General features: G+C 41.8%; 1 long non-coding RNA gene across 1 annotated transcript in view; it reads right to left on the reverse strand.

Annotated features, from left to right (window-relative positions):
• The window catches only part of LOC133226543 (uncharacterized), a 32,075-nt gene extending 23,139 nt beyond the window's left edge, over positions 1-8,936 (reverse strand). Inside the window, exon 1 of the long non-coding RNA XR_009729543.1 lies at positions 8,697-8,936. This is a non-coding gene — a long non-coding RNA (uncharacterized LOC133226543). The remainder of the gene's footprint in view (positions 1-8,696) is intronic.
• Between the last annotated feature and the right edge of the window lie 16,817 nt (positions 8,937-25,753).

Raw genomic sequence — 25,753 nt, forward strand, 5'->3', positions numbered from 1 at the left:
AACAGAGGAGCCAGTACTTGTCAGACCATGCAGAGAGCTCTAGAGCTCCCTTCTCAGCAAGCCTTACACCTTGCTTATGACTCCTGTGGCTTTGCACATGCCTGCAACTACATGCCCCAGAAACATATGCTAGTTTAAAAAGGCAAAAGAATTTTTTTCTTTTCTGAGTATGAACTTTGGCTTTGTTTTGAAACCTTCCCCTTTTTTCCTGACTAATGCAGCTCATAAAGGAACACCTCCCTCAGGCCAAAAGCATGGAAGATGCTTGTGATGATCTGCCAAGTTTTTAACAAGGGCGTCCTCAGCACCTCGAAGCTGCACATCAGTGGAATGTGGCCCATACTAATAATACTTCAACTTCTCTCAACACGCTCAGAGACAGCCTTGATGCCAACCCACAGGGTCCCGAGGCAGAATGACAGCATCCACACAGGCTATTAACCCGAAAGACAAACGTTTGCATTTTTTTGCTAATCCCCTCAAGTTCTTAGTATTTCGGAATCTCTTTCCTCATAGTCGCACTCACAAGATCATGGAATTACTTATTTTAGTCTGAAAGAGGCTAGTCATGTGCTGGCATTAATTGTGAGAACTGTCATTTATTACCATAGCACTACTGGTATATACCACACTTACCAGACTTACAAACGAAAGGCTTTGTTCAGGAAATTGCTCAGACACATGCAAAACCTCTCTAAGGAAGAGCACTGCTGGGATGTAGGTGTGAGTCATTCACAGTAGGCCCAGTAAGCATTTCTCTGCACATCCAGGAGTTAGCCTGATAGGTATGGGCCCTGCCCTTCCACCCTATCCCTGTCATGGGGCAAGCCAAGGAGCGGAGGACTGCCACAGCATTTAAGCCAGTGTTACAAAGCTGTCATCCACGTTTAAGATCTTGTACTAACATTCAAGCTGCAGGAGTGCAGACCAATCGTTGCAGAAAGTGGGACAGGTCTTACAGTCTTTTCTATGGTAAAAACCACTATGGCAACAAGAGAGATCAAGAACATCTTGATTTGAACGTATGCCTTTGAATTACTTAATCAGAAAGAATATAATGGGCAACAGGGATTTAAACCAACCACATTACCAAGGCAATTTCATATGGGTCTTATCGGAAGATGTTGCAACAAGGCACTATTATGCATTGTTTATGTTTCCAAAATGACAAAATCAGAGGGCAGAAGAAATGAAATTAAAATCCCAGGCTGCTTCATATACTTTCTACACCTCAGCAAATCAAAGTCAAAACAAAATCCTCAAACATCCCCACATCATCTTCTCCCCTCTAACAAGAGAGGAAACAAGGATTCTTAAGTGCTGTTAAAAGACTAACTTTTAACATTACTTCTTAAGAGAACACAGTGGTGAAACTCCTTGCGCCTGGAGAAGAAAGCTGACAGAGGAAGGTGAAGAATATACCAGCAATACTGAGAGAAAGAACAGCAAGAAAGCAAATGTAGTATTACGAACTTGCTGCCAAGTGGAGGCAGATCTTTTCCTTGTTGACATGACACAGACTTACTCCTGGGCTAGGTGTGCTGTACAGGAAAGAGCTGGGATCCCCCCCAGCTGCTTCACTGGTCTTGGTCTGGTTAATCTCTACCAGAAACACACTTGCCAACCCTCTCCCTTTTCCGACCATCATAAGTATCAAGGTTAAAGATCAAAATCTGAAAACAAAACATGTTGAAAGATCTGTCTGCTCTGAAAGTGAGAAGAAAGCATGTACAACTATTCAGACTGCATGCTTTTCAGTATGGGCCCGCTGGATTATCAGAGTTTACGTGATAGCTTTCATGCAAACAAGCCACATGTTAACCCTGTGAGGCAGGAATACATCAAGATTTTCTGTATTTCACTGAGCAGCAGACTGAAGAACTAAGAAGTTTAGGGATTTGTGCATGGTCATATAGAAGCAGCAGAACTGTGAAAGGAGCCTCCAATCAAAATAACATGGATGCATAGGAAAATGTCCAAACTCCACAGTTTGTCTAATTCTCATGGGACCACAAGCCCTAAGATTTCACCAGGTCAAGTAAGCCACAGTCTCCTCAAGGATATACATTCCTTTTTTATCATGTAACCACCATGTGACCCTGACAAAAAGTTCAGGGATTTCTTTAATATAGTCTCTTACTGCTTTTTTAACGGGAGGAAAAAAAAAGGAAACGAGACCCAGGTGAGCCTACAACAACAAAACAATCACTCCAGCCTCACTTCATTTCACTTGCAAATAATACCAGTACTTCTCTGTTCTGGTATATACTTTCTATATATACTGTATAGGTATATACTTTATATATACTTTCTGTTCTGGAATAATAATAACCTATGTCATGGGCACAGCAAAAGCAAGAATATCACATTAAAAGGTAACTATTTTGCTGCAGTCATATATCAAGAAGTAGCTACTCTAGCATAGACTGGGATTATCCCATGTAGAAAAGGAAAGCAGATCTTGGAGTTGAACATGCTGTGGGGCAGGTGTCCAGTCACAGGAGGACCTTTAGTCACGATCCCCATGCACCCCTGTTACCACAGAGCTGTGCACCACCATGAACAGCAGCTGCATTACACTTTCCTTTCTAGGCAATAAAGGAGGATATGGGGAGATGCAAGAGCAGGTCCTGTTATTGGTTCTAGGAATATAGCAAGATAAAAACCATGGCTGTGTAGCACTGCAGAACAAAAATAAGCTAGGCATCCCACAAAGCTATTCAACATGTCTATTAACACTACTAGTAGGTGACAGCTTCTACCTTTTGCAGCCACAGGCATCAGTAAATGTTATGAATTTAGTGATTCAACATTTTAGTGAAGTGTAAACAAATTATAATCTCTGCTAGGAACAAAGAGTCATGAAATCTGAACTCAACAGAGATACTTTCCATAACTCAGAACTTGAGAGGGTGTGCTTACAAATTTTGCAGGGAACTTCTATCAGGCTTTGGAGAAAGTTATGGGAACCGCAGTCCTGTCATGTGTAGCACACATACTTTTTAGGAGCTTCATTCTTCTTAAACAGAAAACATTATAACCAGTTTAAAAAATGCAAGTTTAAAGCTAGCAGGCATTCTTACGCTGTGTGCAGAATGTTCGATTCTCACTCATTTCCCAGTGGGCTTGAAGACTGCAGCCAAGAGGACATGAATGCCAAAGAGATGCCTCCCAGAGACTTGTAAGAACCCTTCTTGCTTTTTTAAACCTGAGAAGACCTTTGGTCCAAAGCTTTGCAGTGTGGAATTCCCAGAAATGTGAACACACAAAGGAAAAAAAACAATCCCTGAAGAGCTAACCTCATTAATAACCTGCTTCTCCCCACTTAAAGATGGTTCAGATAGAAACACTGACTCTCAAACCCAGGAAATTTTGAGTATGAAATTGTAGCGCCCAAATAGGCATGGCAGAGCTCCCAGTGATTTCACACTGTCAGTTCTCAAGTTACAGAACTTGGAGCTGGCTTTAGAAGTGGCATCAACCAAACCTCCAAATCCAAATAGCGAGATATCTTCCAAGTCCAGACCCAAATATTATGACTTCTCCCATTAGCATGGACACATGAACATTTCAAGGAGGAAAAGTTGTTCTTGGTCCACTTGGGTGACAAAACGCACACAGACGATGGAAAGGTCAGAGACTGAGAGTTCATTTTGTGCTTTTATCATACTTGAGGAGACATGGGTGGATGAAGAACTAACTGCTGCCAATAGAAACATTGTTTCTTATTCACAGGGACATGCAGCAGCAAAACCAAAATTACTCAAAACAAATAGCACTGAAATTACTCAGGTCAAGGACAGTGGAGCCAAGGACACCCAAGAAGGGTGGGACACAGGTACCTTACATCATTTTGACATTTTAAAGGGACTTTTTAGGGTTTAACTCTCCTGGTCTCATGAAGAGAGAGCCAGTGGTGTGAGAAATCTCTCTTCTTCTTTCCTGTCCTTGAATTTTTGAAGGGGTCAGTCAAGAACTCTGATTACAGAGAGGCTTTTCATGCTGAGAAGGGCTGCAGAAAACAGCCTGCTGGCAAAGCACACAGGAAATACAGAACTTACAGCAGTTGCAAGAGCAACCACCACAGCAAAATAGTGGGTTTTATCCACCCACCAAGCATGAAACTAATTGGACATTTTGGTGTGATAGTAGCTGTAACTGTGAGCCAGGGGTGTTGGACCAAAAGAGGGCACACTTCTGAATTCACCAAGCATAACTTTGCCTGTTATATCAACATCACAGCTCAAACAATGTATACGTAGTGTGCATAGAGACATAAAAACCCATTTGAAACTACTGTCCCAAGCAATGACACAGAAATGATGCCCAACAAGGTCCCGGAAGTTGACTTGGATTTCTCGCCAGGTTCTGCAGGCTGTGCTGAACCTCTGGCTGCTGGTAGCACAGGTACAGGAAGTGCTGTTACAAAATACCCCTGGGGATTACAGGTTAGGTCTCCTGCTCTGGCAGCAAATAATTTGTAAGATTACATAACTGCACCTGGATCCATCTCTGCTGAGCCCATTTATGGAGTAAGTGAGCAGCCTTACATGCCTGGTCCAACACTCCCCTCTCACCACAGCCCCGTGGCATGGTGCTGTTGCCCTGCTGCTGTCAGGCAGGGATCAACACAGGGCCCTCAGGAGAAATAACTGGGTGCCTCCTTAGGTGCCTCACCCACCCAGCCACCGCATTGCCTCTGCCCTTCACTGGGGCACCTGCAAAACCATTTCCAGGGTGGTACCAGCACAAACCATTTTGTGTGACAGCCGGTCAGGGGGGCTGCTGGCCTCTCTCCAATGCTGGTGTTTCATACCTCGGTGGGCCTCCAGACTGGCGAGTGCTACTACCCCTCTGCTTCTGATAGTTCACTGCAAAGCAAAGTGTACACAAAGCCAGATAGTTCACAATCCCAGATTAGGAAGTGTCACCAGTTAATATCACCTGATGACATTGTTTAGCTAAAGATTATGGGGTTTTTTTAAAGACATGTTTATAGCAGTCATTTGATAGAATAATCACGGCACTTAGCATTGGCTTTCATCTCCCTCATGTGACTCACTTCTTCCATTTTCTAGTGCTCAGCTGTGATTGCTGTAGTGGTTCAGCTATCTCCACTAGCGCTAGAAACAGGCTTGTGCCACCAAGCTCAGATCTGGATCAAAAGTGCTGGGAGTCTGCGGGAGTTCAGATCAGGAGGTTTTAATCGCTCTGCCGCAGGGAGGCTGACTCTTATCTCTACAGAGGGCTCTGCTGTGTGTCTGCCAGCTGAAAAGGGACAGAGGCAATCTGGGGTTTGAAAGGTAGATTTGGCTTTAGTCTCATCTCTAAATAAGTATGTTTAGAGAGACCTTTATTTTACAGGTACAGATAGCTCTAAACATATTAAGAGATATCTTTATTTTATATATCCACATAAATATACACAAGGTTTTGAAAGTTTCTCATTTTGAAAGCTTCCCCTCTCTATCAATGGGGAAAACCCCCTTAATTTGGAAATACCAAAAATTCCCACGAGTGAAAGAAACATCTCTGCCTCCATGACCTGAAAGCACCGGCAGAGCCCTTGAGGAGGTATTTCCCAGGCACCAGGGGCAACCGCAGAACCCCTGGCTCAGCCCTAGCATGGAGGAACCTAGGGGGGCTGACAAAGCACCCCCATGCCTCCTGGCCCCAGTATGAGAGGCTGGCACAGCAGCTGCATTGAGCAACGTAAAGGTGGTGGGGAAATAACTTCAGTTTCCTGTAGCATTTCATCATGTTACATATTTTTGCATAAGCCAATATAAAAACTCCTGGCTTTTTCCAGTGGCATTAGAATCGTATCTAAACATCCAGATTTCCAGCAACACTCCTTGAATTCACTTTCTTGCCAACTGTCAGGAAAAACTGGCCATACATGATTTGCCAATTTTCATGGAAATTTGGCCCAAATAATTTTTAACTACTTAATACAGATCATATTTATTATCACCATCAGTGGAAAATATTATCTTCTCCTTTTCTTGTATTGTAAGCAGTGGGAATATAATTAATTCATTCTGCAGTTATACAAATATGTAAATCCATCACAAACACAGCACTGAATGCATTTTCTCAAATTCCTATGCTGTTTGCAGCTTTGTTTCTGGCAGCACCAATATCCTTCTGCTGATGATCAGATTGCCCTTTGGCCCTAGAATAATTCCTGGAATAAACCTTGCTCTTGTGACATACTAACCCATATGGCAATAGGGAACTATGTCTATTGCTGGAGTTCATTTGTCCCTCAAACGTGCACCCATTTTGATTTCACATTTGATGCATCTCACAAGCTGTCCTACAGTTTGATGCTATTCATCATTCCACTGCAGCTTTAACACTCCAGTCAGAAGAAATTCCATTAAGCACTAGGGGTCAGTCAACTCTCTTAGAAACATAAAGCAATTTACTAAAATATACATTTAATGAGGCTTCAGGGAGAGAAAGAATCACATGATGCACAAATTACAGTTTTAGGAATCAGACCTAAACCTATAACGGATAAAGTCTGAAGTATGATCGTTGTGTGACAAATCCTTAATATAACCCTGTGCCTGGATTCTATCAGCAGAGCATATAATTTACACTTTATAATCTTTTACAACTTGTCTGTAGCTGTAACTTACCTTGCAGCGATCAGAAGAAAATTCCACTTAAACAGCAACAACAAAATACACATACAGATACCCCAACCCCCCAAAGTTGCTTGTGAAGTCAAAGTTTGTTGCTACTACTTGTGATTTTTCTAGCAGTTGTGCACAAGGGAGATGGGAGTTCAGTTTCCTTCCAGTGAAGCTGGAGGCTGGTCTCACCCCCACACTCCCTTCGTTTTCCAGCAACCTGTATAATTTTTGCCAGGCATGTCACAGCACTGCCATCATCCCAACCAGATGTCACCTCATGTCATCACCAATCAGACTTTGCCAATGGGCCAGCTGGGACCTTCTTTTGCAGATCCATTCATCAGGATCTTCCAATTGCCATGTTGCATTCCCCATCCCACCAAGGGCAAGCAGTCATGGCTCATGCCCCTGTCCAAGGCAGTACCCAAACTTTTGTTTTCCCTGCTCTGGGGAGACATGGGCAGCAGCACACATCTGAGCTACACCCACTGTAAGGAACAAATGTGAAAAAGCAGCTATCCAGATGATAGTGCCAATGGTGGCCAACAGGACAGAACAGAGCCCCAGGTGACCTGAGTGCTTGCAGAAACCCAGACCTTACTGCTCCCTAAACTGAAATATACTTCCAATAAAACCCATACCAGCACTTCTTGGGTGTTACAGAAGAAAACTGTCCCTGCCACAGGTGGTTAAGGAGCCAAACAGCACCAGCATAACACTGAAACCCTCAACCTCTCTATGTTCAGCCAGAGAAGAGATGCTCTGAAGACCATGGTGCTGATCAGTGAAACAAGATGCACCACAGAACTGAAGATGGGAATGTTTCTGATGTGTCAGAGTTACTCTTGCCCTTCCAGTTGTATCATTAATGCAGCCTGTTTCCAGGTAGTCTACAAGGGCTGCTGTATTCATCTACGCTATCCCCACCTTCTTTTTTAACAAAAGGCAGCATCTCTCACTCCAAGTAGAGGCCATGCTGAAAAAAGAACAGGCTGTCTGGATAGCCCTTAACGATGATCGAGAAAGAGAACTTTTACTTGCTCAGTTCTGGCATGTGCCATCTGGCAGCTTACACCATCTTCCTTTTAACACTCTCTCTTCCCCTCCGCCCTACATGGTCACGTAGCTGAAGACTGCAGCACTGCACCAATTAACAGAACAGAAATACAAGCAAATGTAGCAGCAAAGAAGCAGCTGAGGATTAAAAAAAGCAGCCAGAGATTGCAAAAATACAAATGATTCAAGGCACGACTAAGGTTCTGCATACCTCCTTCTGGACTGTTGGGTTACTTAACTGTTGTGCAATTCATGCTGACTACAGTTGTTGGGAAAGGTAAGAGAGCCATAAAATAAGAGCAACCTTAAGAAAATCTAATTTAGGGAAGAGAATTGCACATCAGTGCAGTTCTCTCAAAGTGACTCATGAAGGATGATACCATTCAGAGCCAATAGTGTCCTTCCACTCCAGTGCAACAGCTTTGTTTGTGTGATGCCTTTTGGAAAAGAGATACCTGCGTAAGTAAGGACAGGCAGTACCAGTGTGCAAACAAACACCACCTTGCCTCTGCATGCATCATTGTTTTCCCCTTGCCACAACACACGCTGTAAGAACAGATGCGGACATTAGTTTGATTTGCACTGACTCTTTCTACACACCTCTCCTCAAGGTAGACTGATGCCCCTCATTCTTCAGAGGCAAAAGATTTTGAAAAAGCCATGCTGTCTCCAAGACTGGGAAGAACCAGAAAGCTAAAACAAAGGGGGAAGGGGGAGGAACCCAAGCTCTTTGTTCCAGTTGGCATGAAAGCATCATTCTTACAATAGCTCATTTTCTCCTTCCCCCCAACAGCTGACAACTCATGGCAACTAAGGACAGGGCTGCTATTGTCATTAAGCAAATACTTGTCCAATCTATGTAGGAAAAAGAAGATCTCCAGAGATGACGACATGTTTAAAATGCTTGCAACAGCATCCCAGGAGGCAAATAAAGAGACAGAGCAATGGAGGAAAGGGTTCCTGAAGTAAAAACAGGGGACAGAGAAGTGGCCTTACAGACACAGCTGCTGCAGAAACTGAAGACTCAGCCTGCTTCATCCAGCTAGGCACTCAGGCTCTAGGAGTCCACCACAGATTGCCAGTTGAAGCCTGGGCATCCTCTGCAAGCCCCTGCTTCTGAAACCATCCTCTTCCGGGGCACATCACATGCTGCTGCCTGACCTCCACTGTCATGCATTTCTGTGTAGCAAAGCAATGGCAAAAAGAATTCTGAGTGCTAGGAGAGCCCTTTTGCCAGCTCCTACCAGTAGGACAGTTTAGCATTCAATGACCAATGTGCACTGAGGACACATGATCTTTCACAAATAATTTCTTTAGAAAAAACACAAACAGCCAAGCAAACAAACAACTCACCACACACCCACACAAAATGTGTTTATTATTAGAAATCTCTTTCTCCACAAAGCATTAACCCTCCCCCATATAAAGCATTTCTGCATGTTCACCACTCCAGCCACACGCTTAAGTGGAGGATGGAGGCTATACATCACAACATTAACATGTGGGATGAGTTCCAAACAAAGCACAACACACATTTTTCCATGAGCAGTCCTAATCCTCAAAGCAGGAGCATGAGCAACTATAGTCCAGTTGAGGCAGTGTTTGTTTAGTGTTTTGAATTGCTACAGGGTAAATCTGCCTTTAGGGTCTACCAGCCTCCTCCCCCCATCTGTTGCATAAGGCTGCAGCCCTTTCTTTTATGAAAACTTGTGCTCATGCAGTCACTGTAAAGTTTGGTGCCTGACATGGAGGCAACTGGCTAACAAACTAATCACTCTTCTGCAGTAGCACTGAGGGACACAGCCAGAGGCCACAAGGCCAAGAATTGCAAGCATGGCTGTGGGAAGCCTGACTCAAGGGGCTTTTCAAGATCTTTATGCCTTAATAGAGGTGAACCTGCAATTGCAGGCTCTCTGGGCCCTTCTTTACAGAATTATTCCAGGGACTCCAAGGGTAAGCAAGAGAGTCAACCAAATTAGAAAACTTGGGGACTCACAAATGGACAGACTTGTAAGTACGTAGTATGGATTGTTCAGCCTAAAACAACTTCATGACAGAGCACATGGCTACTGTGCAATAGTCTGTCAGCTGCTCTGCCTGGCACAGATAGTCAATGGCTAACTCATGGCATGCTTAAGCACAGAGAAGAAAGGGAAAACTACCTTTACATAATGATTCCCCAGCTACCCGTCCAGAGCGCTTTGGTTACCAGGGATTTTACCCATTTGTAATCCCATATCTATAAAACTAACCTGTTACCTGTCATTGTTGACTGCCCAAGGTGGACCGCACTCCACTGAGCAAGGCTGCCCCAGCAGGGGTGGCACTGTGTGCCTGGTGTCAGACTCCTCCTTGGCTGCCCTTATTGCCCCGGTCCTGGAGACTTTGCATGTCTTCAGACACACTTGCAACAGCCTGTTTATACTCATGACGATCTTGGTACTTGCCAATGTTTTTAAACTGGTGCTGGCTGTGTTGCAAAAACAGAGATGGATGTGAGATAGGAAGAATCACGGGAATTTAAATTTCACTCCAAGCCTCAAAATTCCATCATATTGCAGTTGGATGCCACAACACACAGTATGTAAAGTCCCAAGATTTTATACAGCAGTGGCAAAGCATGTTGGGAAGCCTGGCTGAAGAGCTCAGTGCTTGTTTGGAAACACTGGAACACTGGTCAGTTGTAGTGATTTGGCTGTATAATGACAGTATTCACTGCACAATGTTTATGGACATACAATTCAACTGTATAAAATCACTGTATGTATTTTGTTAGTAGCCTGACGTAAACCCTTAAGCAAAGCTTTTGCTGCACACATTTGTGCTCTACCAGCAATGAAATGGGCCATGTAGCACCACCAGACAGCACAGCCACAAAAAATGGCTATTTTTATGCTATCTCTCAGCAATGCCTTCACAAAGGAGAAAGACCCTAGCTTTTTCAGACCAATGGATTCCCCCCCCCCGAACATTGTGGTTCAGTTCTCTTATCAGTTTGAAAACTCTTTAGTAGTTTTGAGCTTCTCAGATTGTGAAATACCTAAGAAGCCACAGCAGACAGGCACAAAGCAGATAAACAATCTCAGTACAACAGCAGCTGCAGAAGGGCAGTAAACATGCATTTTGGCCTTCTGCAGCTAAACATCGTAAGACAAAAACAAGAAAGCATCCATGATTAGAGCAATTTATAGCCTAAAATAAATCCGAAGATTGATGAAGAACACGAGACTAAGAGAAACTATTCCTTCCATTTCACCAGTTTTGTAATCGCTTTGGAACAAGAGAGGAGAAGAATTTAAGAGATTAGGGGAGAGTCATTCTTCATTCCTCATGGGTATGATCCAGAGCTTACTGAAGTCAATGAAACGAATCCCACTGCAGCTCCACTGGATTTTTTCGATCGAGCCACAAGAGATGATTACTAAAGCAGTTGTGTAAGAAGAATCGAGTTTGTTTCAGATAGAAGATATTTAATCAGCATTTTCCTTCAAGGTAATCACAGACCCCATGAGGCAGTAAAACCTCAGTGCATCTAGCCTTAGCACTCAAGGGTGAACTTCTGTGAATAACATCACTTTAAGAAAACAACATTTGTTTTCAACATTGTTTTCCACTCATTTACTAACAGCATACCCAGGATGACTAGAGGAGATAATACAGAACAGTTTTGTTCTGCTCCTTCTCTCTGCCCCAGTGAACTTGCACATTTGATAACACTGTGCAGTCAAGCTCAGTTTCCTCTGATTTTTGTGCAGCTCTTTAACAACAGTGAGGAGAACCTTTAAATGTGAAAAGCTGGTAGCATATGACAAAACGGGGAGAATCCACATGCAGGTTTGACTTAAACTGCTCTTAATTCATCATTAACAGTTGTTTGGCTTGTAAGTCAAGGATGACTCTTTAAGTTGGAGTTTCCCCTGAAATTCTGCCTTTACAAGCAAGTTTTTTCAGGCCTCTGTCCAGAAGGGGAAAATTAATGATTCTTGGAATCATTATTATCTTTTGAGTCACACTTTTTTCCTTTTTTTTTTTTTTTCCCCTTTCTGATATGAACTATCTGAAACAAAGGCCCTGCCAAGGGCAGTATCGGTTTCTCAGCTTCCAGTGTGGTAAAATTGAATGTTCTTCTTAAGAAAACAAAATCGCATAAACATAAGCAAAAGAATCTCCCAAAGCCATACCATATGAAGCGAAGTAATGTTCAGCTGTTCCATCAAGGTGACTTCACCGGGTCAGTAGCTGTACTCTGAGGCTCCTCTATGACCATAGCCTGTCTTTCACCTTTCCAAGACTGAGCTTCCATTTTGATGTTTATTTCATCAGTGTACCTGGCTAATCTGCCTAAAAATTTAAAGAAAAATTCAGGTAGCAAAGAGGGAGTTAAAAGCTTCAGTTCTGAGCTCCTTAGGATGCAGAGGAACAACTGATTGATCAAAAGATTTAGCTAATTATGTTCACATGGGTAAAGAGGGAAACCTGTGGAGGTGATAGGCTTCCAGGGCACTGCACACAGGAGAACACCACCACAGCGGTGCTGTGCTGAGGCAGGGATTAAGGTAGAGCTGTAAACATAATCACAGCCTCTGTAACAAGAAGATAAGGCCTCTGGAAAGCTCTTGCTCTCTTCTTTCCATGAGCTACTTTTGAAGGTTATCCATTCTCTGGTTTTGGATATACAGAAGTAGAAGTGAAATATGTCCTGTGTCCCCTGCCACATAGATACTTTGGTAAAACAGTCAGGAAGGCTGACTACCCCTTCACTAAGGATTTAGAATCTTTGGATTCTCACACCTTAACACTGAATTTATGAAAGCCCTCAGGAAAGTCATTGCCAAATGGTCTAAAGGAACAGTGTACTGCATGCTGGTCTTAGCAAGCCACCATTAGCCAAGAACCAGGCTACTGTGGCTTTTGCCACCATAGCTTGCTGTAAATCAAATTACTGAGATGAGGTTTTGTCCCTATTCCCATTTATTCCCCTAGCACTCAATTTGTTGTCCTCTGATTGTGTCTCACTTCAGTGGGCTTAAGCCAAGCTTCAGTCTCGTTGCTTTTATCATACTTCACATGAGTCCACCTACGGATGAAACCAAGTCAACTTTTCCATTTCCTTAATAAGAAGGATATGATATTCCCAAGGAATTAGGCATAAGTGCTTTATTAATTTAGATAATTTTAATGATTTTGTTATTTTGAAGAATAAATATTTATCTTCATTGGATGACTAGAACAGATGCTCTTTCAGATACCTCCAGCCTTACTACAGAGGTATGTTACAACTCCATTATTGCTGTACTAACAGATACGTTCATTTCTTCATTACTTCTACTGTTCATAACAAATGTGGAAAACAAATCGCTTCCCATGTCCATACTCAAAACAGGTCTTAGAAATAGTGATGTTTATGGAAGAAAATCTTTTCATTAGGCTTATCGCAACAAGGCATCCTTTAACAATTAAAAAAAGAAATAAATTACTGTTCTAAAGTACTGACTCCTGCTGCTAAGGCTGATACATGTTCCATCTCATCTAGAAAAAGGATTAACATAGTTGGTATCTTAAGGCATATCATGTGCATAGTTACTCCACTAGAAGTGTGTCCAATCCCTACCCAAACTACCCCAAAGTTTTTCATCTTGCACATGATAAATGCATCTCTCCTGATGCACCGGGAGCATCCAAAACTATTGTTATACCACAGGAAAGGATAGAAACTCATAAATAAAGGTCAGTGATTATTAGTGCCCACGTGTCCTCTACTTTGAAGACCCAGTTGTGACATGAAAGGGAGTGCTTGGATCCCATGTGAATTTGAGCTGCCACTTTATAGCGCTGGAGGTTTTATCCAAGGGGTCATGTAGACAGGACTTCTGCCTCATCCAGTAGCAAGGAGCTGCACAGAGCATTCCTTCCAAATAACTCGTTCACTGTTTTAAATTTCCCAAGTGCTCTTATGGGAAATTGTGCAGTCTGTTACAGCTCCCGACAGCATGAGAACTTGTCCTCCTTTTGGGGAAGGATGCACTAGCAAAAGCATCTGACTGTTGGAGCACTGATGGCTTTTGTTGTTGCTTTTACATGGTGGGTTTCTCCCCCCGCCTCTTTCCAGCTCTTACATAGAAAACCTTGACTATATCCTACAAGAAGGAGGTCCTGAGCAGACAATAATCTTCAATTTCTTCAACTGTCTTTGGCATTATCTGTGCCATTCCTGACCTATTCTATTTAACCATACTCACAGCAGTCATTGTACAAAGAAATAATACAACAGTTTTGCCACGTTTTGACGCCTTTATTTGAATGTGAGCTCCTGTTAAGACAGAAGTAGCTCCTCTCAAATAGTGCAGCTAAGAATAAGCAGCAGGACTTTTAAGAACTCCTAAGGAAGACAAGGGGAAGAAAAACATTTAAAATCAGAATCCTACTTATTATTAATTCCTGGCTTTTCCATTCTATAGAGTGCTGTACCTATGTAGCTCTGAAGCAAAAAGTTCATCTTATTTTTACTCAGTGCTGTCAAGTCTGGTAATCATACTGTTGAATCAGAGGGTTACTATTCATTTCTGCATTAATAGTAGACTGGCCTGTGAATTAATTTTTTAAACCGTGACAGGAACCACAAATGATTAGTGCTGAAGTAGTTGTTATCCACATATTATATGTCTTTTGGGCTAGCAAGCCCATTTCAGTTGTTCAAGGTTTCTGGAGGACTTTTCATCAGTTAAACAAAGAAGTTAAAATAATGGTACATTTATGTATTCCATGTGTCTGACTTTTGTCAGTTTTCCAGGGCACACTGATTCTGGAGAGACAGCAGACACCTGAGAAGGCTGACCTGAAGTGCAAACTGACCCACATATTAAAGCAGCAGAAGCTGCAGATGAGCCAAATTCCTACAGAAGTGAAGACATAAGAGAAAGAAAATGACAAAGATGCTAAAAAAGGACAATGAAATAGCCAGCCTTACTTATTTTGTGTTGTTCTAATTTAATCTCCTAAATTATTTTTGCAAGAACACATAAACTTCTTGGAAGAAAAGGGTAAAAAACAAGCCTTCTGTGTTTGAAGTAGAGGCTCTGTGCAAGGATTGTTCTCTCTACACATCCCTCTACAAGATAACATACAAAATTGCTAAACTGTCCTCTTGGGAAGACAGAGAACTCTCAGAGCAGGTGATGAAGGGGACTTCTGCTATAGCTTTTTAGTTGCAATATTCCTGCCAGCATAGCTCCGTTATTGGGCTTCCACACTGTCCTGATCTGGTCTGCCCTGCTCTGATATTTTGCATTTGGAAAGCAATTTCTAAATCAGAAACAAAGTGAAGAAAGTGAGACATGCCATTAGTCTCCACGGCCTATTTGAACTTCGTACTAGTGTGAACAACCCTGACTTGCTAAAAGGATTCCAAGAATGTATGGAGGCTGCTTTATTTTTAAATTTGCTTGGGAATATACTTCTCAGCTGCTACACAGGAAGCAGTCAACCTATCCATTCAAATTGCTTTCTTGAGACCAGATTTGAGGTATTTTATGAAGTCCAACATTAATTATGCAAGATCAGGAAAGTACTTGGACTTCTTTGAGGTCCCACAGATGGGCATATAAGGGACAAACAAAATAAGTGCTGCAAAAGACGAACATAAACATGCCTGCAAACACAATTGTTCACTCTGAGTTGAATTACAAAACAGCATTTCTCAGATGGCTAGAGTCTTAGATCATAACAAGTGTCAGTGGAGAAGAATTCACAGAGGCGAGGATGCAATATGCTAGCAATACGTCTGGTAGGACCTGGCTTTGGAAGTAATTTTTCTCAGAGAAGAGGCTTTAATAATAAGCAAGTGTATCAGATTTCTGCAAACACACTGTTAAGGTCGGCAGAGCAGCTGGCAGCAAGGCAGTTCTGTGACCTGCTCCTGAACCCTTCAAACTCATTTCCTGTCAAACATCGGACCCAAGAGGACAAGCAAAAAGCTGTAAAGCTCTTTTCTAGAAGAGTCTGAGATTAGAATTCCAGTAATGGCTCAAATTCCTTTCCAGTTGTCCTGAACTGGCCACTTCCAGCGCTGAGGATTGCTATGGCGTATGGCAGCTCTGTCTTCCTCTGGGAGAAGGAGGAGAGAGTGGGGGTGGATGGAGGAGTGAGGCTGTGGAAAATAGGATCCAGCTTTTCAGACAGCAAACAGGGGAGCCAGATGTGTTATTCATTTAAATAAATCAGAGCTACTTCCGGTAGATCAAAACAATTGCTGAGTATTGCTTAGCTTGTCCTGGAGAGCAAAGGTAAGCCTGGATGCATTTTGCCTTGACAAACCTCTTCTGGAGCTGCTCATCAGAAGACCAAGTGGAGGCTGGCTGCTCCGAAAAGCAGATAGCAGCTGGCACACACTGCCAGAGCCAGCTGCCTGTTCCCAGCACCAAAGGAGAAGAAGAGCAGAAGCATCGCTCTGCTCATTCCAGGTCATTAGGAGAGAGCTACTCACTTCCACATCAGCAACTGTGAAAGCACTAACAGTGAGCAAATCAGAAAAGATGTTAAGAGCTGGGCATTTTCTAAAGGGAAGCACCCAAAGGTCGACATGTTTCTGCACAGAAGCTTCCCAGTTTTTCTGTACCAGCTGTGCAAGAGAGTCCAAGTTCACAAGGAGTTACAGCATACACCAGGCTTCTCAAATCCCCCCTCTGGTTTACCTGGCAAGATCATTCTGGAGCCAAATGCTTCCACTGTGTACCGTTTCTATGGACAAAAAGGTGTAGTACACCAGAAGGAGATACCGGCTTTCATTCCGTTTTGAGAAACCACAAGTATTTCTCTCTCTTTTTTAAAGTTTACGTTGCCATCTTCAGCTTTCCTGTCAGCACAGCCACCTCTATGACAAGGAAAACAAAATTATGATGAAAATGTGGTTTTTTTTTACCTTTCATAGCCAAGATGCAGCGGGGAACTGAAAACAAATTTGATAAACTGTGATTTATTGTACCTCACTAGCTATCTTCAATTTCATCTTTCTTTCCAATTATATTGTTATAAGCAAAACTATATATCTAAATATAGATCAGATTATTTGTATTAAGATGTAAAACCAATAATAAAGAAAAATGCTAAGGAAAACAAGAGAAGTGAACTTGCAGCAAATTAATCAAAACATTTGCTTTCCATGTGCATGAAAATGTGAGTAAATCATGATGGACAGATGCTTGTGATGTTGGGTTTTTTTCCCTAGTATTCTGTCCATTACTGGCCAGAGGCTTATAGTCATCCCTGGAAATGAGCCAACTTCTGATAAAAAGGACTTTTACAGCAGGTGTATAAACTGAACAAATTCTACAGTCAACAAAAAGTTAACATTTGGCAGGATTTTTGGACTTCGGGTCTGTTTCCTGTAGTCAGTTCATTAATATAAAGTTTAACTGCCTTTCTTCACTAACCTAGAAATAGCAAACAAACTCCTCCCTTTCCCCCAAATCACACAGCTCCTCATCGCTGGTTTGTGTCCCAGAGAATCCATTGCTGCACACAAAGCACAATGGTCACCACACGATCCTTCATGTCAGAAAAGCTGGAGAATGCCTCAGTGGGATTAGATGTGTTTTCCAGATTTACTGCTGGAAATCCTGGGAAGCCTAGTGACAAACAGACAAGCTAACATTTTAGTTCAGCTTAGTGACTCTTTGAATTGGCCAGTACAGCTGCTGGCTGAGCAATGACTGACCTGCAGCCAGCAAGTAAAAAATGCAGGGCTAAAGAGAGAACAAATAAATAAGAAAAATGCCACCCCCAGAGTATAAGGCTTGAGCTCCTCTAGACAAACTACAGCATAACAAGATCAGCTCCCTCATCAAGGGCACAGCCAGACTGTACTTTCTACTTACTGGGACTTGGGCCTGTTACTGCTGAAAGGCTGCAAGGTGTGACAGTATCCTTGAGTATTAAAGTATATATAGAAAACCATGACTGCTTTCCCCCCTACAAGCTTCCTTTGCTGAAAGAAAATGGTCTGTTTCACAAATCAAAGTGAAATTCACACATATCAATGCAGTCTGATGAACATCTATAGCCATTAACAGTGAAATTCAAGAGGATTCAAATGGACACCTCTCCTTCTCCACAGTCTTACAGTGCTTACAACTTGTGTCTGCTCTTTCACAACATTTAGATCCAAATTCAAGCTTCACAGTTCCTTCCCCTTGAAGACCCAGAGGTGCTCAGGAGTATTCCTAAACTTTCAAAAATCTTGCCTCCAACTGAGGCACATTTCTAACATTAATTTGAATGAAATAAAATAAACGCAGTTGTAATCTCTCTTTAACAGAGAAAATATTTATAAGCAGCAGTTTTAACCTATCAGGCTGGTTTGAAGGAGTGCACGGACAGAGATTCATAACTAAATCCTTTAAAATATACTGAGAGCTCTCTCGTGAGAGAATAAATCATAAAGCATTGAGTGGCCTAGGACTCTACACAAAACCAAGCTTTTTCTTTCACCTATATAAATCATTTTGAGCATCCAAGTAAAAAACTAATCTTGACAGTGCCAGGTCTTACTGACCTCAGTCCAGGACAGCAGTAAATACATATCTATCATAATTAAGTTCCATTTGAGTTAGAAGTTAAGAACATACTTACTGCTGTTTTGAACAGTAACTATTATTAAATTAGAGCACTATGGAGAGCTAAAACCAATTCCAAAAGCATTATCACAGTACAAATAAATTGGAGCAGAACACCACACACTTCCCTGTGCTGATACGGTGAAGGCATTTGTGTTCCATACACTGCAGAATGCTATCTGATGTTTACCCTCGAGGAAAGATATCAGAATAAAACTAAAAGTAGACTCTCTACTAGAGCTGCATTTCAGACTGTAGTAGTGAATGTTCTTGAAAATCACCATGCTATATTAGATAAACTTATTTAGAAGGTATCACATCCACAGTGTAAAGCTAGTAGCTACTAACAGCTCTTTTCAGACTTAATGGTACCTATACAAGTGAGCTCCTAATGAGAGGTAGAGCTGAGGACAGGAGCACAAATGGCTCAGATTAGGATGGAACTGTGCACTGATCAAAACCAACCAAGATAGTACCTGAAGACTTTGCACAGCTCTCCCTCTGATGCCTTGGTAGTCCTGTGCCAATGTGATTAATTTGATTTCCTTTTTTTCTCCACTTAGTAGTCTTTAAAGAAAAGTAACACTTGAGGGGGAGCAGCTAGGCCTGTTGAAGTTGGGTTTAATAGCAAGCACCAGAGTACCACGCAGGAACATCTTCATAACTTCCTGGATGACTCTGGAAAACTCTTCTGGAATATGAGTAGACTTATTTAAAGAAAGATAGTACATCTTAAGGTTTTGCTTCACCCTGACCACCACAGGAAAGAACCATACAAAGCTAAACAAAAATGCGAACATATGCAGAGTGACTGGACTTTAAGGGTTGCCTCACTATCAAAAGTGGTAGAAAGGAAGTGAAGCATGGCTGTGCTACTGTCCTTTCTGGTTTTGGGCAGAGTAGGTGTCAGCTGCCCATAGAACTGAGAGAGGAAGTTAGGCTGCAGGTAGAGACTGTGAGCTAGGACTGTCTCTGTCATGAACACTATGGGAATCAGTGCAAGAACCACAGGTAATCCCATATCCCAGCAAGCAACACCGTTCATTAAATGAGGTTATTAAAAGAGACAAAAGAGGACATGGTTAGAACACTGTAAAAGTCAATGACTATTTCCACATTGAAGAGTTTATAATAATAATTCCTGAACAAATTGAAAACAAGAGACTGAATTAGGTTCAGATGGTCCGCTCCTAAATAAACCACACTGTGGAAGATTTCACAAGGCCCTGCTGAAGCACAAATACCCATATGCAGTATAATAATACACTTAAACTTTGGGGGTGGGGAATGGAGTAAGTTTCTAGGGGGGGAAAAACCCCACAACCAACATGGCTAGACAAGGTTAGATCAGCACTATTTAGTACCAGTGAGAGCTAAACATAATTTATTGCCAAAGGCTAATGAAACATGACCTCAGGTACGTCCCAGGCCTCAGGAGTGTGTGAAGTCCTTTGGAGAAAAGCTAGGTTCCTGTACTCTCTCCTTCCCTCCCTCCCTCCTGCCCCAAATTTGATGTATACTCTATAATGGCACTGACATTTTGAAATCCAGTCTTATAGATACCTCAAAGTTTGGCATAAAGACAAACAGCTGTCATCTGGAATAAGATACTTGGGAAACCTGAGCAAGTTAAATAGGGATAGTTTTGAGTCCTCATAAAACCTATTTCTTTAGGAATTAAAAAGTTAGAAATTAAGATTATTTGTTGCTGTCTAACAGCATGGAGTAAATTTCACTCACCAGTATGAAACATATATTAAGTATTTTGCAAAAAACTTTTGAAGGATACAGTCTAACAACTTTAAGTCATATCTAGGAAGACTCTCAAAAGCATTAAGAAACACTACATAGCTCTAGGATTCATTTAGGAAGACATTCATAGAACTAACCTCTCAAATCTTTTTGTTTTCAACTTTTCATTTTGTTGCACTTAAGGACAGGGTTGCAAAACAGAAACTTCCATTGGTATTTAAACAAAATGATTCAACTTCCAAACAGTAATAATTTTGTTGCAAATATTGCAGCACTTTCATAAATGCTTGATTGCAGAGACATTATTAACAGCAAATGGATTTTTTAGGACAAGAGTGTCTTCCAAATAAGACTTCTAAAGACAAAAAAAAGCATCAATGAAAACAAGCAAAAATGACACCCAACCCCCTCTTATCTAAACACTCACAGAATGGCTGAGGCTGGAAGGGACCACCGGGAGCCATCTAGTCCATCCTCCCTGCTCAGGCAGGATCACCCAAGCACATTCTTCAGTGTTCTGTCCAGAAGGCTCTTTAACGTCTTTCTTGCGGGAAAGAGACTCCACAACTTCTCTGGGCAACCTACTCCAACACTCATTTGACCTCACAGTAAAGAAGCTCTTGTCATGCCCAGGTGGAACTTCCTGTGTTTTTAGTATATGCCTATTCCCTCTTGTCCTATGGTTTGGCCCCATCCTCTTTACACTCTCCCTTCAGATACTTCCCTCACGTATCTTCTATAATGCACAAGGTCATATTTGAAGTCTTGAAACTGTTTCATATTAAGAAGGGAAAAAGCACTTCAAAAAGAACCAAAACCAAAACCAAAACAAGTCACCCAAGAAAACCCACCCCAAAGCGGCAGCCACCTTCTTTGCAAATTAGGAGATCTCTTGCATACAAAAATTTAACAGTGCATAGAGCTATACCTGAAAAAATACACTACGTTGTCTGGTATCTTGGTTTTACTGTGCAAAAAAGTTCTCAAAAAAGATCTAGAACAAAGGTAATAAATAACTTTCAAATACACCAATTTTTTTTTAAATGCCCACCCAGAAAAGCTAGAGTGTAGCTTTTTGCTTTAATAATCTTTTATGAGCCAAGAACCTCCCTAGATAATGAGGACAAGATGAGAAACTCAGGATACTCAAAATAAATAGAACATTTGGATAAGAAAGGGGAAAAAAAAAATTAGGAGTAAACTACCACATTGCAAGACTGAAAGCCTGACCCTGGTGCATCAAGATACTTTGTAGGACATTAGAGACCACAAAAGCTCTCTGGTATTACCAACAAAAGTATTTTGTAAAGGAAGAGACAGTCTAGAAAGATAGTGTATTTGCCCATATTGCTAAGCACAGAGCTTGGAATGCTTTCTATTGAGATGTGTCTGCATCAGTGAACAATTACAGGCCTTCTGTAATTTTTCTCATTTATAAGCATCCATTGCACTGTTTCAGCTTCATCAAATCTGATGTTGGGATACAGCTGTAGATATTTCAGTTTCTGAGAAAAATAACTGCTGAGTTTAAAAGCAAAGGATACTCAACTATGACTTTACTGCTGCTGCTTCTTGATTTACAAGGTCTTTCCTTTTTTTAACTGCGGAACACTATTTCTAGTTGGCACTTCCAGATTTAGTTCTATTTTCATGGGTAAAATACACAAGGGGAGGAATGGTTTTAAGCTGACAGAGAGGAGATTTAGATTAGACATTAGGAAAAAATTCTTCACAGGTTACCCTGAGAAGCTGTTACTGCCCCATCCCTGGAGATGTTCAAGGCCACATTGGACAGGGCTTGGAGCAGTCTGGTCTAGTGGAAGGTGCCCCTGCCTGTGGCAAGAGGGTTGGAACTGGGTGATATTTAAGGTCTCTTCCAACCCAAACAATTCTGATTCTTTCCAATGAACAGAGCCTCTCCAGAAGCAGTATTTTTAACTTTATCAAAGCCAGAGTTAAAAGGGAGATGCACTACTGTTTCTACATTCTAAATAATGGAAAAAAATGTAAATTAAATAAATGGTTCCAGCATGCACAGCACTGATGTCGAAGACACAGAAGCATTTTTGTGGTGTCTTGACATAGTAATTTTATCTTTGACACATTGTAAGGACAGACTAGAAAACTTATATGGAACCCTAGGACTGAGCAATACAAAGCCATGTTCAAATACAGAGCAATGCAGAATATGCATTGCAAACCATATGAAATGCAATGCAAATAATTTTTCAATGCAAACCATAGGAAAAATCTCCATCTGAAGGGTTTGAAGTAAAGATATACTGGCAAAACTGAGTTTGAAAGTACTGCATGTCTACTCCCACAGTAAAAATACTGGGGGCAAACCACGCTGGCAACCAAGCTAGAATAGGACATATGTCACATTGCACACCTATCAAACTTACGTGAAAATACCTAGCTGTCAAATATGTGGAATGCTGAATTTCTTTGCCATAAACTGGTGTTAAGTTACATCACATGGCTTCACTAGAGTTTGGCTTGAACCAGAACAACAGATCTGAATTTCTGTGTGCTTTTAAAGAACTTCTTGGATTCAAACTGCTCAGCTGTAACTTGACTGGAGGGATTCATCAAGGCCAGCCCTGCACTGAGTCATGACACAAGGGAAAGTTCTGAGTTGTATTACTTATCCAGGCAGATCTTCCAGAGCACAGGACTTCAGGAGAGCAAACACAGCCCTGCTTAAGTTTATCTTCGGCTATAACTAATGATGCTCACTGTAAGAGGCTGTACTAGAAACCAAAGAGCTGCCCTGCACATCAGTCCAGGAACAGGCTCCCATCTTACGCACTGAGCCAACCTACTACTATTACAACCTATTACTAGAGCTGTCCATCTTAAAATTTTCAGTGACACTGAGAGAGTAGTTACTACACGCTAAGGTACTTTTTCTGGGAAATCAGCACAACTAGATGCCTCCTTGAAGTGCCTGTGCACCCATGTACAGCTTCAGAAACAAACAGGACGAATTAGAGGTCTGCAGCCAGTTGCAGGGCAACAGTCTCACTGGCATCAGGAAGACGTGGTGGGATAGCCCACAGGACTGGAGTACTGTGATGAATGGATAGAGGCTCTTTAGGAATGGCAGGCCAGGAAGATCAAGAGGGGGAGTTGCCCTTTGACTAAGAGAGCAGCAGGAGTGCATGGACCTCTGCCTTGAGGCAGCTGACCTCCTATGGGTCAAAATTAGAGGCAGACCAACATAAGCAATGTTGTGTTGGGTGTCTGCCACAGACCATATGATTGGGCATAATTAGATGAGGCCTTCTTCAGACAACTGAAAGAAGCCTCACATTCATAGGCTGCAGTACCCATGGGGGACTTTAACCACCTCTATAGCCACTGCTCCTTTACTGGGTGACACAGACTCTCCACCTCTGGCAGGCTTATGTCCCCACAGCCGCAGGCCTACAGAACTGCATCCTACCTCGGCAGCTTACCCTGAGTAATGACTATTCATTATAGATAGTATGAATTTTATATCACAGTATAATACTATATCACAGTATAATACTATATAATATATTATACACAGTATAATACACATATACTTCATACCATCAAATATTGACCAGACATCTAGGAATACATGGTTTACTTGTAAATAGTTCCAGAGGTGACTGGGAAAAAAACCTGTAGCCTATATTATAAATTATGTCTCTACATTAGTTTGAGTTATGTCTCTATAATTAAAGGTTGAAGGATCGAGTCCCATTTAACACAGTAAATATAATCCACCTGAGCAAGATCTCTGGGTCAATCCTTTGGCTAGGCACTCAGACTGCTGAATGCTTTGACAGGAAAGCTTTGGATGTACTTTACAAATAATCAGAACACATTGCATATGAAGTACAAACTAGTTGCTGCACTAGTGAACAGCTACAGTCAAACTAGCTGACTCTGCAAGAAAATGATCCCTGCGTCATACATTAATTTTGATTACTACTTGTAACAAACATTATCTCTTAATTTCTTTTGTGAAATCATAAATCCACTGAATTAAAAGCAATTTATAGTGTCACTTTCAAACCCTGCTGAAGCTTCCTTCATACCATGGTTATTAACATGTATTATTTTTGTTCTTTTTCCAAAACACAGTATTTAGGAAATTATGATGGTAAATCTAGAGAGGACAGAAACACAATTCCAAAGGAAAGCAACTTTAATACCAACAGCAAGCATTGCTTTCTATGTGACAAAAGCTCAAACTCAATTTAATAGATATGATAACCTTCATGAGGATTAAAATTTCTGTTTTGCTGAACTTGAGGTGAGCTTTGCAAAGAGTTAAGGGGTCCATAATTTCACCCCTGAAAAAGAATTCAGAAGCAAGAGTAAAAAAAACTCAAAACCTTTTTGCTGGTCCCACATATATGACAGCTGTTCAGCTGCGTGTTTTCCTGGATTTTGCTGCTCATGACAGCAAAGAAACACACCTCTCGAAGTATATGCCAAGAAGTTAGGAATATATCCAGGAAGTTAGTTGTAAGTCAAACTAAGTACTGTAATAGTCAATATATGCTGTTTATACTCATGTAATCACAGATGCAATCTTCTTCACAGATGTAATCTTCTTCAGCATGATGCTCCAAAGGGCTATGGTAGACCTCAACGAACAAAACGGCATCTATATTCGTTATCGTACTGATGGTAGCCTATTCAATCTAAGGCAACTGAAGTCCCACACTAAGACCCTAAATCATCTTGTCCGTGAACCCCTTTTTGCTGATGCTGCTGCCCTTGTTGCCCACACAGAAGCAGCTCTGCAGTGTTTAACATCTTGCTTTGTGGAGGCGGCTGAGGTTTTTGGGCTGGAAGTCAGCTTGAAGAAGACAGTAGTCCTCTACTAACCTGCACCACAAGAAGATTATCGCCATCCCCACAGTCAGAGCGAGTCAGAGCTTGAGTCAGTTCAGCAGTTCAGCTATCTGGGAAGCATCATTTCCTTGGATGCCACGATCGACAAAGAGATAGATAACAGAATAGCAAAGGCATACAGAGCCTTTGGAAAACTCCATAGAAGAGTCTGGTGCAATAAACACCTGAAGAAAAGTACAAAGATCAGTGTCTGTAGAGCCATTGTACTGTCTACTCTTTTATATGGGTCTGACTCATGGGTCATCTACCGTCATCACCTGTGACTCCTGGAACGCTTTCATCAGCGCTGCCTCCGTACAATTCTAAACATCCATTGGACTGACTATGTGTCTAATGTCACTGTCCTCGAACAGGCAGGGGTCACCAGCATCGAGGCCATATTGCTGAAATTGCAGCTGCACTGGGCAGGGCACATCTCCAGAATGAAGGATCACCGCCTCCCTAAGATTGTGTTTTACTGTGAACTTGCCACCGGTAGCCGCAAGAGAAGTGCCCCAAAGAGGAAATATAAGGACTCCCTGAAACAATACCTTAGCCTTGGCCATATTGACTACCATCAGTGGTCCACCTTGGCCTCCAATCGGGAGACTTGGAGACACACCATCCATAATGCCGCTGACTCCTTTGAGAACTCACGCAGGACTAGTCTCGAGGAGAGGAGAAAAGAAAACGTAGAAAGAATCACGCCCCGCCTATACCACTCAAGGAGACCTTTCACTGTGATTTTTGCAGCAGGATTTGCCTATCTCACACTGGCCTTCTTAGTCATCAGCGAGCTTGTAGTAAGCGTGG

This window comes from Neopsephotus bourkii, unplaced genomic scaffold, assembly GCF_033783945.1.
Source record: "Neopsephotus bourkii isolate Nb327-2 ecotype Australia unplaced genomic scaffold, CSIRO-AGI_Nbou_v1 NB_1792, whole genome shotgun sequence".
Lineage (NCBI taxonomy): Eukaryota > Metazoa > Chordata > Aves > Psittaciformes > Psittacidae > Neopsephotus > Neopsephotus bourkii.